Raw genomic sequence first — 13884 nt, forward strand, 5'->3', positions numbered from 1 at the left:
ACTTTGGGGAACATGAAAGTTGTATTTGTGTATATATTATTCTATTCATTTATATATTAATTTTTTGTTATATTATGTTACATCGGCCATTTCTGTCTGTGTATATAGTGTATAATTAGTGCATTTTTAATACTCTGCCACTCTCCTGTTCCATACCCCTCCCTACTCCTTTCAATCTTCTTTGTCTTCCATATAATCTTATAAATACATTCCTTCTTACTGACTTTTTTTTTTTCAATTTAAAATACAAGTGATGAGTGTCTTCTTCAAGAGCCTTGCATTGTTAGCAAAATTTATCAGGTTCACTTTTAGGCCAAAGAAACTTAAGAAAGATCTAAGTTGTTCAAAATGACTAGCAAGCATGTGCCAATTGTTGGTTAATTTGCAATCTACTCTGGCATTTTGCCAGTGCAGAGCTAATAGCAGTAAATCATGGGGAATGGTTTTGTGACCCTCACTAAGCTGTTGAACCACAAGAAAACAGTTGTTTATATCTGGGCTGGTCTTCTAAGGGAAGTGAAGATGAGCTTTCTTCCATTAGCAAAGGGAACTACCGAAAGGACCTATCATATGCCAAAAATCGGTGATGGCGAAGAAGACAGGATCCTTTACAAATATTTACAGCATTTGATAATTTCATAATCCACAAAAGTTAAATATTTATAGCATTCAGTAGTTCCACAATCCATGAAAGTTTGGGATTTCTCTTTCAAGCATTATGTAATTTTGCATGAATGAATGTGAAATACCAAGCACAGGAACACATTTTTAAACCCATGTAAATGACGGGAAATTGACAGAAAATAAGAAGTCTAAAGAAGTAGATAACTTCTAGTGCAAACTAGCCACCCTCTTTGCAGAGCCCCACTCTACAGAGCTACCCCAGTGCCCCTTATTGGAGGACTGTTGTTTTTATTTTTGTTTTGATATTTAATCAAAGGAATCTATTCTCTCACTTATTGTCTCCACCAAAAGTCTATCTTTAAGCTTTAAAAGAAGCTCAGACCTTTGCAGAGGGCTTAGTCATAGGCCACTCCCAGAGCGAGAAGTGCCGAGGAAACTGGGCTGAGATCATCATGTGAGGGTTGTCCTAAACAACCCTCTCTCGCCACAGGGTATGTACAACACCTTCACGGGACATCCCTGAAGGGCAAGCTGGAGAGTTTGAGGAAGTAAGTTGAAGCATGTTAATTCCCTTACCAAGTTCTTTAAAAATCATGCGGCCATGTTTCAACTGAGCTCCACAAAGCACCTGATTTGTTACAACCATGATTTTCTTCTGAAATGAGTTTGCTTTTCTTCCTTTTCAAAACACATTTTAAATATCTGGCTATTGTTCTGGATTCTCATAAATGAAGAAAGGACATAAATAAAACTGTAGAGTGGAAAGCAAAGGTGTCTGAGATTTAAAAAAAAAATTAGACTCAGCAGGGGAAAGATGGAGATATGTGGGAGAATAAAGTCTGGTGTCGCTGATGCCATTTGCCTCCCCGGGTGCTCCAGTGTTGTCCCATTGTGGTTCAGTGAGTGGCAAAATTAGATGTCTGCCCTTTGTTTTCAGTCTATATTAAAATTCTCTCTTGTGGTCAGCATTCAATTCTCTCTGAGGCCTGGCCTGATATCCTTTACACCCCAGACCTATACACCGATATTAATTTGTAAAGCTTGTCATCTGAGTCTAGCTGGGGAAAATCCAGCATCCTCACACTCTCAAATCAAGTTACATGAGGAATCCTTTGCGTTACACTTCTACCAGGTCAGTTGTGCTACAGACATGCAACCTAGATTCCAGTTTTCTCCCCTAAAATATGCAGAGCTGTTTTGTCCCTAAGAAAGAGGGAGCCAGCAAACTGAAGTGTACAGGATTAGCCCTGACCTTGGCCCTAGTGTTAGAGTTCAGTGTAGCACAGAGGTTATAAGTCTGGTGTCAGCCAGGCACAGGCAGATTGGTACACTACATTAGCAGGAAGGCTTGGAGCTCCCATCTGTAAACCTCTCTGCCCTCCTAACCAACTGTTAGGTTTGCACTAATTTAGTTCAGCAGTCTGGACTGTGATTGTTATCCCCTTGTCTACAATATAAGAACCTCACTAAACAACTGAAAAAGTCTTTTTCTAGATTCCATGATATATGGATATATGATTCTCATGAAAATACAAATTCAAAACTGTGTACTTCCTAAGAATATATGGGATATATGTTCTCATCACAGGTTATCGTTCATTGACCATCTACTGCGGCCACCCAATATCAGCTAGATTGAGGGTGTACCTGCAGGTTTTGCTAAGATCATGGCTTGTCACAGAATCACTACTTTTTTTTGTACATAGATAAGGTAAAGGTAATTCCTTTTGGAGAATTAGATATCCTGTATAAATGGCACTTGGGATGAGATTAGGAAGGAAGTATGCTCATTATGCCAGTAAATATGTTTGGGCAAGGTCTGGACAGGGACTTGCCCTCCCTTTAAAATTGCTTGTATAATTTGTACACTTATTAAATCATTTGCCATTGGAGATTTGTCTGCAAATTAAACAATCAAAGTTTTTCCACCTGTCAGTTTATTCTTACTCTGTAATCTTTTCAGTGGTGGTAAATTTTGTTTTTGCTCCAATTATCATAAATCACATAAATATATATCACATAAATAAAATTCTGTTAGAGAACACATTGTTCTTTTGTGACTAAGGTATAGAGCAGGTTTATCTGTCTGCATGATAAATCTCTTTCTAGTCATTGTCAATTATCCAATTACTCTTCTTTTGTCCTTGGCAAGTGCAATACTGGCAGCTGAAGTGCTTTTAAACAAACCCAAGTTCATCTTTAAGCCTGGCCAATGCCAATTTTTTAATAAGTTGTCTATTTTTAGAATGGATACATTGTATTTGTTGGTTTATAAGATCAGACACTGGTTGTAAAATGATTTGCCTGGTACTTTATTTCAGATCATATTTTCATATATTTGAATGTATAATTTAGGTAATTTTGAGGTTTGTCTGGCCACTTATGAAATAATAGACTAAGGAATACCTAAATCCATTTTTATTAGAATGAAGAGAATCAAGCTACAGGTTATGAAAGCTCTATATGGAAAATGTTGACTTTTCCTCTACTGCGGCTTCTCTTCAGGATATAGTTGTTGGCAAAGATGAATGGATCAGTAGTCATGGTCATTAGGTTACTATGTGGTATTCATGGTCAAGAAATCTAGACTCCCAAACTTATCTAGAAGTCTTTCTACAGTCTTGAATATTAGGAAAATTAGAAGGAAAGTCTGATTGGAAATCTTTTTCTGGCTAAGAAGGAGAGAACGAATGGGCTGATCATAGATTTGCTCATTTGTCTGAAAATAACATTTTTGATGTCCATTGTGTGCTTTGTTCTGTCTACTAAAACGAATATATTGGATGTCACAGAGAAGAACCTTAAACTATTTATGCTACCTCTACAGTGTGTAGCTCATTGCTCAGGTAGACCTGATTGGAAAGGCTAATAATAATATTAAGCCTTATAAAAAGTAAGCTGATGTCCTTCAACACAGAACAGCAGGATACAGGAAGAAACAATTAATTTTGCTTCCTCTCTAATGACTGTAAAAGGGAAATAGTGCCGTACGTCTCTTTGGCTTTGCCAGTATTAAGTTATCAAACATACAAACACATATGAAGCAGATTGGGAGCTGTTTTAGTGCTTGCTGTGTGGTGCGGGGATCCTGACTTTGGATCACCACATAGAAGCAAGATGTTGACCTATCATCTGTAGAGCCACACTCACACACATGTACCTAAACTCTCTCATGCATACACACATGCAAAGGTGAGATAAAGAAAAGTAAAGGCCATTAGTCTTGTAGCCAGCTCCAAGTTACTGTCAATACATACCGTCTGCTATAGCTCTCATTATAATATTACGATAAATCGTATGATCTTATGATAAAAATCAGTGAATATCATTTTGCATAGGAAGTTTATTTAGAAGGTAATTTCAGACTGTTGCTACTCGATTTAGTTATCCTGCTCAACAAGTCACCCGTAGGAGATCTATTCTCAATGTTAACAGAGTTAACACTTGTTAGGATGTGACAGTTTTACTGAATGTGGATAGAAGGTATCATTTAACTGTATATTAAAGAAATGTATCACAAGTGAATTTGAGAGTACTTTTTAAAAGTTGAATGTTCATCTGGCTACAAATTAATGTTTTGATCGGCCTCTTGTAGAGGCTGTATTGTTTCCTATGAGAGTCTTTAATACAAGCAAAGTGTGTGACCGGGTCTTGGAATATGACACAGTAGTGGAGCACTTACTAATTATGCAACAGGCACTGGATTCGACCCTCAGAGCTGTAAAATGGCAGTGGAAGGCCTCTCAGGCTTCCATATGTTGCAGTTCATAGATGTGCATTTGTTGTAATTATTATCACTTTGTAGAATTCAATTAATGGCAGCTGTAAAGTTCAGTTAATGACACTGAATCTGTTTTTAAAGAGCTCCACTGGGATCTTAATTAAGAAGGATTCAGTTTCAAGCTGCTACCATTTAGATTTGAATCCACCTCAAGGATTTGCAAGACTGTGATTTTGCCCAAAATGATGCCTGTTGCGGAACTTCCTGACTAATTCTAGTTTTCTCATCTGTAGCAGGTGTGGCTCTATAGCTCCTCCAAGAAGCTGCCTCACCTGGTCTCTGGTGCACTGCATGCTCCTGCTTCTGGCTTCTCTAGTTGCCACCTCTCCCCCTACCAGGAATGGAGGCCATCTTCAAACTCTCTGACCTCCCTACCCCCAATGAAGAGTGTTGGAGAAAATCAGCAGCATTCTCCAACTGTAGTGAGCCTTGTGCCTCACTCATATTCTAGATTATGAAAGTAAACAGGACATCAATTAGCAAGACACATGGACTCAGTTCACAGAACAAATCTTGGGAAAGGAGCTACAAGATCGCAATAAAAAAGACAATAAATTTGGAAGCTGTCCTGCAAATACTGGGGTGGGATGCCCTGTTAACTCACAGCGCCCCCCTTCAGCACTGCTTCCTGGTCCCTGAAGGGTGAATTACCACATATTAATCACACACCATCAAATATCTAATATTGACAGACAGCCAAGACACAAAGATACTAAGTTTTTGTTTCATTTCATAGAAATAGAACATTTCTCAACTTAAGATCATAACAAGCTGACCTTTGAAAGAAGTAATCTACAAAGGGAGAGAAGGCAGTTTAAAAGAAGAGATAGTTTGCCTTTTAACCCTTAGGTTGGAGGAGGCCTATCTTTGTAGATAGACAAAATCAATCTCTCTCTCTCTCTCTCTCTCTCTCTCTCTCTCTCTCTCTCTCTCTCTCTCTCTCTCTCTCTCTCACACACACACACACACACACACACACCTGGGAGAGAAGCATTCATATGGCACTTAGAATATTTCATTGATAAGTTTAGTGTTAAGCCTCCTGAACTTCATTTGATAAAGCATCATAAATCTTACAGCCTGGGGGGTCTCTATCCCTAGTTATTAACTGCTAGTGTATGTAAGCCTCTTGTAAGTGAGGGAAAACTGATCAGGCCTATGTATGGTAAGCTGATTACTGCAATGGGTGAATCCCATTCTCCTCAACTCTGTCTTACAGGGCTCGTTTTCTTTTCTATTTTCTCTATTTTTCCTTTTTTTTTTTTGTCTCTTTTTTTCTTTTTATCTTTATTTTTTTTTTTTTTTTTTTTAGTTTTTGGTTTCTGAAGACAGGGTTTTTCTGTGTAGCCTTAGCTGTCCTGGAACTCCCTGTGTACATGATGCTAACCTCAGACTTGTAGAGATCTGCCTGCCTATGCCTCCCAAGTGCTGACATTAAAGATATATGCTACCATTGCCTGGCTTACCTTATAGATTTTCCAGAAACTATTATAAAAGCTCTTCAAGATGTGGCCTTCCCATAAGACTCACATTGTGGGGAACCCATAAGATAAAGAAGGGAGAGGTAAGGGAGGGTTGTCATCGGCTCTGGAGAGTTTAGTGGGCTGCAGCAATCAGTTTGCACTGATTTGAATGAGACAGCCTTCGTAAGTCCTGGGCCTTTTAATACTTGATCTCAAGCAGGTGGAACTAATTGGGAAGGATTAGAAGGTCTGGAGCTGTTGGAAGCTGTTTCAAAAGCCCTTTGCTGTCGCCAATGTCCTCTTTGCTTCCTGTTTCTGAAGGAGGTTAACTCAGCTTCTACTCCAGCACCATGCCTGCTGTCCTGCTTTTTGCCAAGACTGTGATGCACTTCTATTGCTTTGAGACTGGAAGCCCCAAATAAACCCTCTTAAAAATTGTCTTGGTTGCTGAGTTTTACCACAGCAATAGAAAAGTAACAAATACACTGACCTTGTCAAAGAACCACATTCAGTTCCCCACAACAACACTGAGTGACTCCCAACCACCTGTAACTCCAGCTCCTGGGAATCATGAGCCCTCTTCCGGCCTCTGTGGGAGCACGCATGCAATACGCATAACCCTACACAGACACATACGTGCACATAATTTTAAAATAATTGAAGTCTTAGAAGAAGGGCACAGAAGACCATACAAACCGTGCTCCAGGAGATTAAAGGAAGCACTTCCGGAGGCCTTAAGGATTACCTGGCTTTGTTTCTGTTGCTTTTGGTTTTTTGCTTTTTTGTTTGTTTGTTTGTTTGTTTGTTTGTTTTTTGTAACACTGGAATACTACGTAGCCTAGGCTGCCCTAAAACTCAGAATCATTCTCCTTTAGTCCCCTGAAATTGCATGTATATGTCACCACTCCTACCTTCTAACCTTTTAAAAATAGTGCCTTTAACTTTAAAATCTTACTGGAGCTACCACAGACCTCAAAACATATGTCACTAGATCTGTCTTGCAGCCAAGCCCCTTCCTTTGCACCAAGCTCCCTGGAGACTTGGTTGCTTCCAGTGCACCTTTCTGGTACTTTGAGTAGCAAGGCTGTGGAAGTCTTGGGGCTGGAGGAGTCATTTGCAGCAAGTAATAAAGAGTTCTAATCTGAAGCCACACAGAGCTTCCTATCTTCTTCCATTGCCTTGACCTTTCCTAATTCCTTTGTTCCTAATACATGGTGGAGGGCCACGAGAACGTAACAGCTATCGCCACTACAGCAGCAGGGCACAGCTCATTATCAAAAACGATCCACGTTGCTGTTAGTTATGGGAGGTGAAAATCAAGTACTGTATCTGAAAAGAGTCTCCAGTTCCCTATTCAGCTTTGGAAGGCAGAAAATATTTCCATCTTTGGAGCTAAGGTTTTACTCTTTTGCCATAGAAACCAAATGTGTTGTTTTTAAAACCCAGACTCTAGTATATCACTACATGTTACTCATAGATATGTTGGAGAAGTAAAGAAAATAAAATGTCCGTCCACCATTGCTACAATCTGATCTTCTGTTTAAAACTTATTAGGCATTATAAGATAACGAAGAAAAGAATAAGAGCTTGCAATGCCATGGCTCAGTCCCTTCTGAAAGAACTTCTATATTTCAGGTAGCAATCAAACAGCTTACGGGATTCCACATCACCAGTCCTGTGGGGAGAGTAGGGCAAAGTCATACCCAGAGAGCAGTGCACACGGAATAATCTTTGCCACAGAGTGCCTGCATGATATCACGCTGTAGGACACAAGCTCACAGCCGCAAAGCATCTACTGTCCTAGAAAAGCAGTCCATTTTTACCCCTGTCCTGGAGGACTTGAAGGCATAGTACAAACTAAAAGGTTCTGCAGAATGGGTGACAACTTTACTTAACCAAGCCTTTTGGTGCTTGTTATGTTTCTGCTGACAGTTTCACAGCCTGTTAGCTTGAGGGAGGAACAAACAACATACCATAAGAAATGTTATTAAACTTAGTATTACAACAGGAAAGAAAACCAACAATTTTAATCTTTTCATAATATAGAGCACCACACATATCATCTCGTAGTAAATCTGTACTAGAGAAAGATTATCCTCCTCTATAAAATAGAAAGAATAAATAATACCTCCATAGAGAGTCAGAAATGAGTCTAAATAAGATTATGTGAAAGCCGCTTGAAAACAGATTCCCACAGAATCCAGGGGATTATAGTGTGGAATTGTGGTATAATTAACAATATACACAAAAGTGTATGAGTACAGGTGTGTGTGTGTGTGTGTGTGTGTGTGTGTGTGTGAATAGACAAATAATAGATGTTCTTTATACCACAAATGCCTGTGTCTGCTCTGTCTAATCCAGTCTGATGGAGATAAGCAAAGAGCGCCTCCTACGGTCAGTCTATTTATGATAATAGAGGAAGAAATTCTGAATTCAGTCTTTATTCAGTGATTAGAGATAAATCATTCCGTTCTATATTTCTTAATGTCTCCTTATTTGTACGGTTAACAAGCAGCATATTCATGAATTAAAAGTGAACTGCTGTGAAGTGCTGGCAATAAGCAGAGGATGTCAGGCATCGGAACTCTGTTGCTGTTAAATACTGCGTTTGTTCTGGAGACTTTTGAATTTCCTCAGTATTCAATCCCACTTAAGAATGGATTGATTGTTTCTTCTGTGGCATCTGGTACTCCTTTTAATAAGTACGGCTATGGTTAAATGTTCCTGGGGGTCATTAGGAAGCCATTTTGCTTTTCTGGTTATTTTGCAATTATCTGCCCTGTAACTTCATAACCTGGTTCCTGCCATGTGTGAGTATTTACCTCTGACCTTTTAATCTTTTAAAACATAATGTGTTTCATATAGTATATTTTGAGTGAAAAATTATGTTTAATAAGAAGGAAAAATACATTTTGATCATATTCTTTCACCTCCCCAATTTATTTCTTATCTTCCAAACCTACCTAACCACTTATGTGCTCTCTCTCTTTCTCTCTCTCTTAAGAAAAAAAAACCAACCTAAAAACAGCAAAACAAAACTTAAAACAAGCAAACAAAATTACCAAAAAAAAAAAAGTGCACAAAAAAAAAACCCAAAAAAACATAGTCTGTTCTGTGTTGGCCAACTATTCTTGGGCATGAAGCCTTACTTGGAGTGTGGTTGATATACTCAGTGACACTCATTGCAGAAAGCACATTTTTTCCATTCCACAGAAGGTATCAATAACAAATGGTTTCTGGGCTGGGGTAGGGCTCTGTATTCACCTTCCCTTCTAAGTGCTGGCATTTTTTGTGGTTAGAATCTGTGCCCGTCTTGTGAATGCTGTCACTGTCTCTCTGATATCGTATGTCCATCAGCCCTGTTGTGTCTGAACGGTGTTGCTGTCTTGCTTGGACTCTTCTGTTGTGTGTAACTTTAAAAATCATGCTTTCTTCTTTGCCTAGGACCATGGCTGGTGCTCCCCACCTAACTCAGGATTGACAGCAGCCAACCCCTAACCGGGGAATGCCCCTTTTTTGTGTTTCCTGTTAGGGTAAATAGTCCAAATATGGGTCCATCCTTTGTTTGGCACAGATCATAGCTCGTAAATCCAGAGATCTCACCCAGAGAGATCCTTTTTCAGTTTTCAGAGATGCTCTTGGATCTTAATCCTCTTTCCATGCTACCCCAGACTCAGACGTGGAAGAGAGTCTCCTGTTACTCTATTCTGCACAGTCTGCTTTTTTTATGACACACCTATAATCTCAATCCCTGGACATGTTACTGCTTTTGTCCCCTTCCCTTCCACCTTATGTTCTTTTCCTGAGTGCGTTGACTTAATTTTACAGTGTCTTTACAAAGGCAAGCTGTGCTTAGAAAGAACAAAAGTTTGATTTGAGTGAGTCAGATTTAGCTGATTTGAAGTTCAGATCTAACTGGTTAATTAATTAATTTTTATATGCCCCTCCCCTAGTTTCTTAATATCGTTTTTGGAATAGTTCACTCAGTTCTATTAATTAAATGTGGCATTTAAATCATATTTAATTATGATTTATGATATTATTAGACTTCATTCTTCCATTGAGAGTCAAATTTTGCACTATTATTTCAGCATTTTAATTATTGTGCTGTTTAAAACTTGGTAGGGTAAGCAGAGTGGGATCCATTCTAATCTGCCTTTTTACTTAAATCAATACTATAAGAAAATTACTTCCATCAAAATCCAAATGGAATTTTAGTTGAAGTTCATTTTAGAAACAAGATTGAAAATAGTTCTTTTGTAGCACTGAAATATTTTTGGCAGAAGGTTATGATATTCAGTCTCCATTTATTTAAAATATGCTCTTATAAATAAGTAAAATTATGCATTTTTTATACAAATTGCATAATTTCTTATTTATTTCTAAACATTTTAGACTTTTGTGCTGCTATGAGTGAAATTCACTTTCCATTGATTTTGATATAATCATAAAAATTGCAAGTAATACATGTGCTTCATAAATTTTAATTCATTCCTTGAAAATAAAGATAGTCAATTCATCTATAAATATTAATAAATTTTATTCCTCTTATCTGTTAACTTGAGGAAGTTATTTACTTTATTAACTAGTAAGAGATTTACAAAAAACTGTTTAAACACCAACATATTATTTTTATTGCTCTTGTTGTTGCTGCTCCTTGATAATTCAGTAAAATTTGATTATTTTTAAGAAAAAATTCATTACATTTATGTATTTGATTAGTTAGTTGGTACATATGCCATAAGACAACTGTCAAGAGAGAATCTCTCCTTCAATCAGGGTCCAGGATAGAAAACCAGATCATTAGGCTTGGCTACAAAAACCTATACCCACTGAGTTCTCTCTATGTCCCCCACTCCCACACCCATGCATGATGCTGAAAGTGGGAGTAATAGTCCTCCACAGGGAAAAAAAAAATTCCCTGTTGCTTATCTAATACCAAGCGCTCAGCCCTGAAATCATATATATACATACGATGATCACATACATAACATTATAGCGATTGAGCAAGTTTTACTTTTATATTCAGGAATACACACACACACACACACACACACACACACACACACAAAACAACAATTAAAGGAAAAGGGGCCATGCATCTGAGAGCAAGCAAGGGAGTGTACATGGGCACAGTTGGAAGGAGGAAAGGGAAAGGTGAAAAATGATTCAATTATGTTTTAATTTCAAAGTGAAAAATAAATATACAGAAATATTCATATGTTTCTTAGCCAAACAGGAAATGATGGAACAGTTCTTTTCCTGGAAACTGGCATCTTCCAGCCAAGTCCTCCCACTAAGTAGCTGTATGGCCTTAGACATTCCACCAAACCATATTATCTTTTAAAATTTGATATTTAGTTAACTCTTAGTGAATCTGAGGTTATGGGGGCAATAAACCCTTTCAGAAAAATATGACTAAGGATTGGAGATCATCTGTCATGAAAAATTTATCTATCCATATATAAATAAAACTTTGCAGGAAGTTAGAGATTGCTGGTCTATTTTATTATGTTCTTTCATGTGATCCTTATAAGCATACAAAGTAAGAACATTCTAGAAATAGTTGACTTCTCAGATTATTTTTAATGTGAAGAATTGACCTTTAAGAAAATCATCTTGTATCTGAGTCTTAAGTTCTTAGCTGTGTGGAAACAATTGACACCTTGAGGTTGATGTGTATTTTGTTGACAGGAAATCTGCTCTCATGGAGTCTGTCCTGTGGACTTTTAGTCATACCGGCAGGCTTTCGTTTATGTAAGGCATAGGTGTACAACCTGCAGCTTGCATGTAACTTTGAGAAATAAGGTTACTTCTTAAGCTGAGAGAAAACAATTCTGGGGATCAAGGTCATTCGTGACTCAAATGTTCCAGACTTTCCCATTGAGTCTCTAAAGGATAGTCAGGAGCAATAAATGCCTCCTAATATCTTCTGATTCATCATTTGGACAATGTTCCAACTTTTCCAAGAGGTTGAGATCCTGCCCGGGGTAGCCCTTCACTCCCAGGGTTCCTTTTTCTGTGTACTCACTAACGTTATGAAACTGGATTGCCTCCATCTATCACGTAGACCAAGACTGAATCATACATCCATGGCTGTTGATGTCAGAGGGGTCTTAGCTATGAGATATTCTAAAGCTTTGATTTTTTTTCCTTCCTATCATAAAATCTCACTCTTAAAAAATGCCTTGAAATGGAAGGTCTAATACTTGTTCAAGAATTTGTTTCTATCTATATAACTAGGTGACTACAATGTCTGTACAAAATAAAAGAGCCGGCAAGGTGGCTCATTGAGTAAATGTACGGCTGTCAAGCCTACCCTCCTGAGTTCAGGCCTCCCTTCTTCCCTCTTCCTTCTTACTATTCTACAGTTGGTATAAAAATCTTTTTATATGCTGTGTCTAAAAGAAAAATATATATTATGAAACCAATGTGTGTGTATTTGTCATACAGATGCTATGTAAGTAATCACAAATTTAAAAAGCCATTGGAGTAATAACAGTATTCATTACCACTATACATTATAATTCAAATATGCAATCCTTCCTTAGCACCAAGTACTGTTCTAGGTGCCATTTGTACTAAATATTGTCACTACCTCCCTATATACGAGAAAACAGACACACATTGGTTAGATAACTTCTCTCTGATCAGAAAGGCTGTACCTCCTGAGGCTAAGCCTTCTGCTGTCTTCTCTTTTAACCTTTACTTCCTCTCTCAGATTTGTCCTTAGTTTCTATTACATGAATATAAATGTTATGTATTTATTGTTAACTGATAAAATTCTATTGTACAATGACTCTTTTTGTTTGATTTATTCACCCTGCACTGAGATACACTATTTTTTGCATTATTATTACATGGATAATGATCAATGAGCAATAAATACAAGTTTCTTTATACAAAGCTTACTTGGATAGAACATGATGCACAGGAGGACATGCTGTGCATCTGTTCAGGTCACGACTATTGCTAAATCTTCTCTGAAATAGCACATAGTGTGAGGTCTATCCTGTTGTTGTAGAAATATAAAAAATAAAAAGGGTATCTTTTATCCCCACTTGGTCCAACACCACGGCGCCCCATGATATCTGCTAGATATCTTAATTTCCAGTGTCTCCATCAGCTGCACACTTTCCTACACTCAAACCGTCATATAAAAGAACACACAACACAATAACCTTTGACCCAATTGATAAGATATAATTGCCCACCTAAACATACAAAGCCCAATACACATCCATCACTTAAGAACATTTATAACAACCTGTAAATACACAGAGTAGAATCTGAACATCAGTTTCCATTTTCTCTCCACCGTGACTAACCTCTCTGTCCCTCCTGTCTCTCCCCTTTCCGTTCCAGTCTCCTCCTCTTCCTTCAAACTTTTCTCCCACCCATTCTTCCTTCTCCTCAGATGACAGGCCTCCTTCTATCCTGTACCTGCCCTCACCTGTATTTTACAAATTAAATAGGGGGAAGGTTCTGGTGAAGTCACCTGAGACCTTGGGGCAATGGAATTAGCATCAAAATACAGATAACTCCAGGGCAAACCACAATACTAGGCCTTTTCCAGATCTTCACTAATGGGTTTCACCAGTGCTTTTCAAGATATGAAATTTCAGGGGTAATAAATAGTACAACATTTGAGTTTGAATTTCCTTTCTCTCCTTGGTGAGATGAAACACCTTTCGTGATAGTTCTGCTTCTTTTGATGAATTTAAAGACTTGAATAACTTATATTCAGTTTCTGTGCTTTCCTAGATAGTCCATTTAATGGTATCCATTTTAAGCAAATAAATCTTTAGAAACTATTATTCAGGTAATATAGCTTTGATGATGTGCTCTACCATGTTCATCAGTATCAGAGATCTTAAGTCTACATGATCCTCTTTCTTCAATAGATGTTGAGACACCTTTTTATAGTTTTTAGTTCATGGTTTTATATATCATACTAGTTACTGTTTAGTTGTTGTGATACAATACCATGACCAAGGCAAGTTAAAGAAGAAACCA

At 37.8% G+C, this 13884-nt stretch overlaps 1 protein-coding gene across 1 annotated transcript in view; it reads left to right on the forward strand.

Moving 5' to 3' along the window:
* Window positions 1-13884, forward strand: part of Kcnh8 (potassium voltage-gated channel subfamily H member 8) — a 582230-nt gene that overhangs the window by 473186 nt on the left and 95160 nt on the right. The gene's annotated exons all lie outside the window — the stretch shown is intronic.

This window comes from Rattus rattus, chromosome 4 (assembly GCF_011064425.1).
Source record: "Rattus rattus isolate New Zealand chromosome 4, Rrattus_CSIRO_v1, whole genome shotgun sequence".
In the NCBI taxonomy this organism is placed as follows: Eukaryota; Metazoa; Chordata; class Mammalia; order Rodentia; family Muridae; genus Rattus; species Rattus rattus.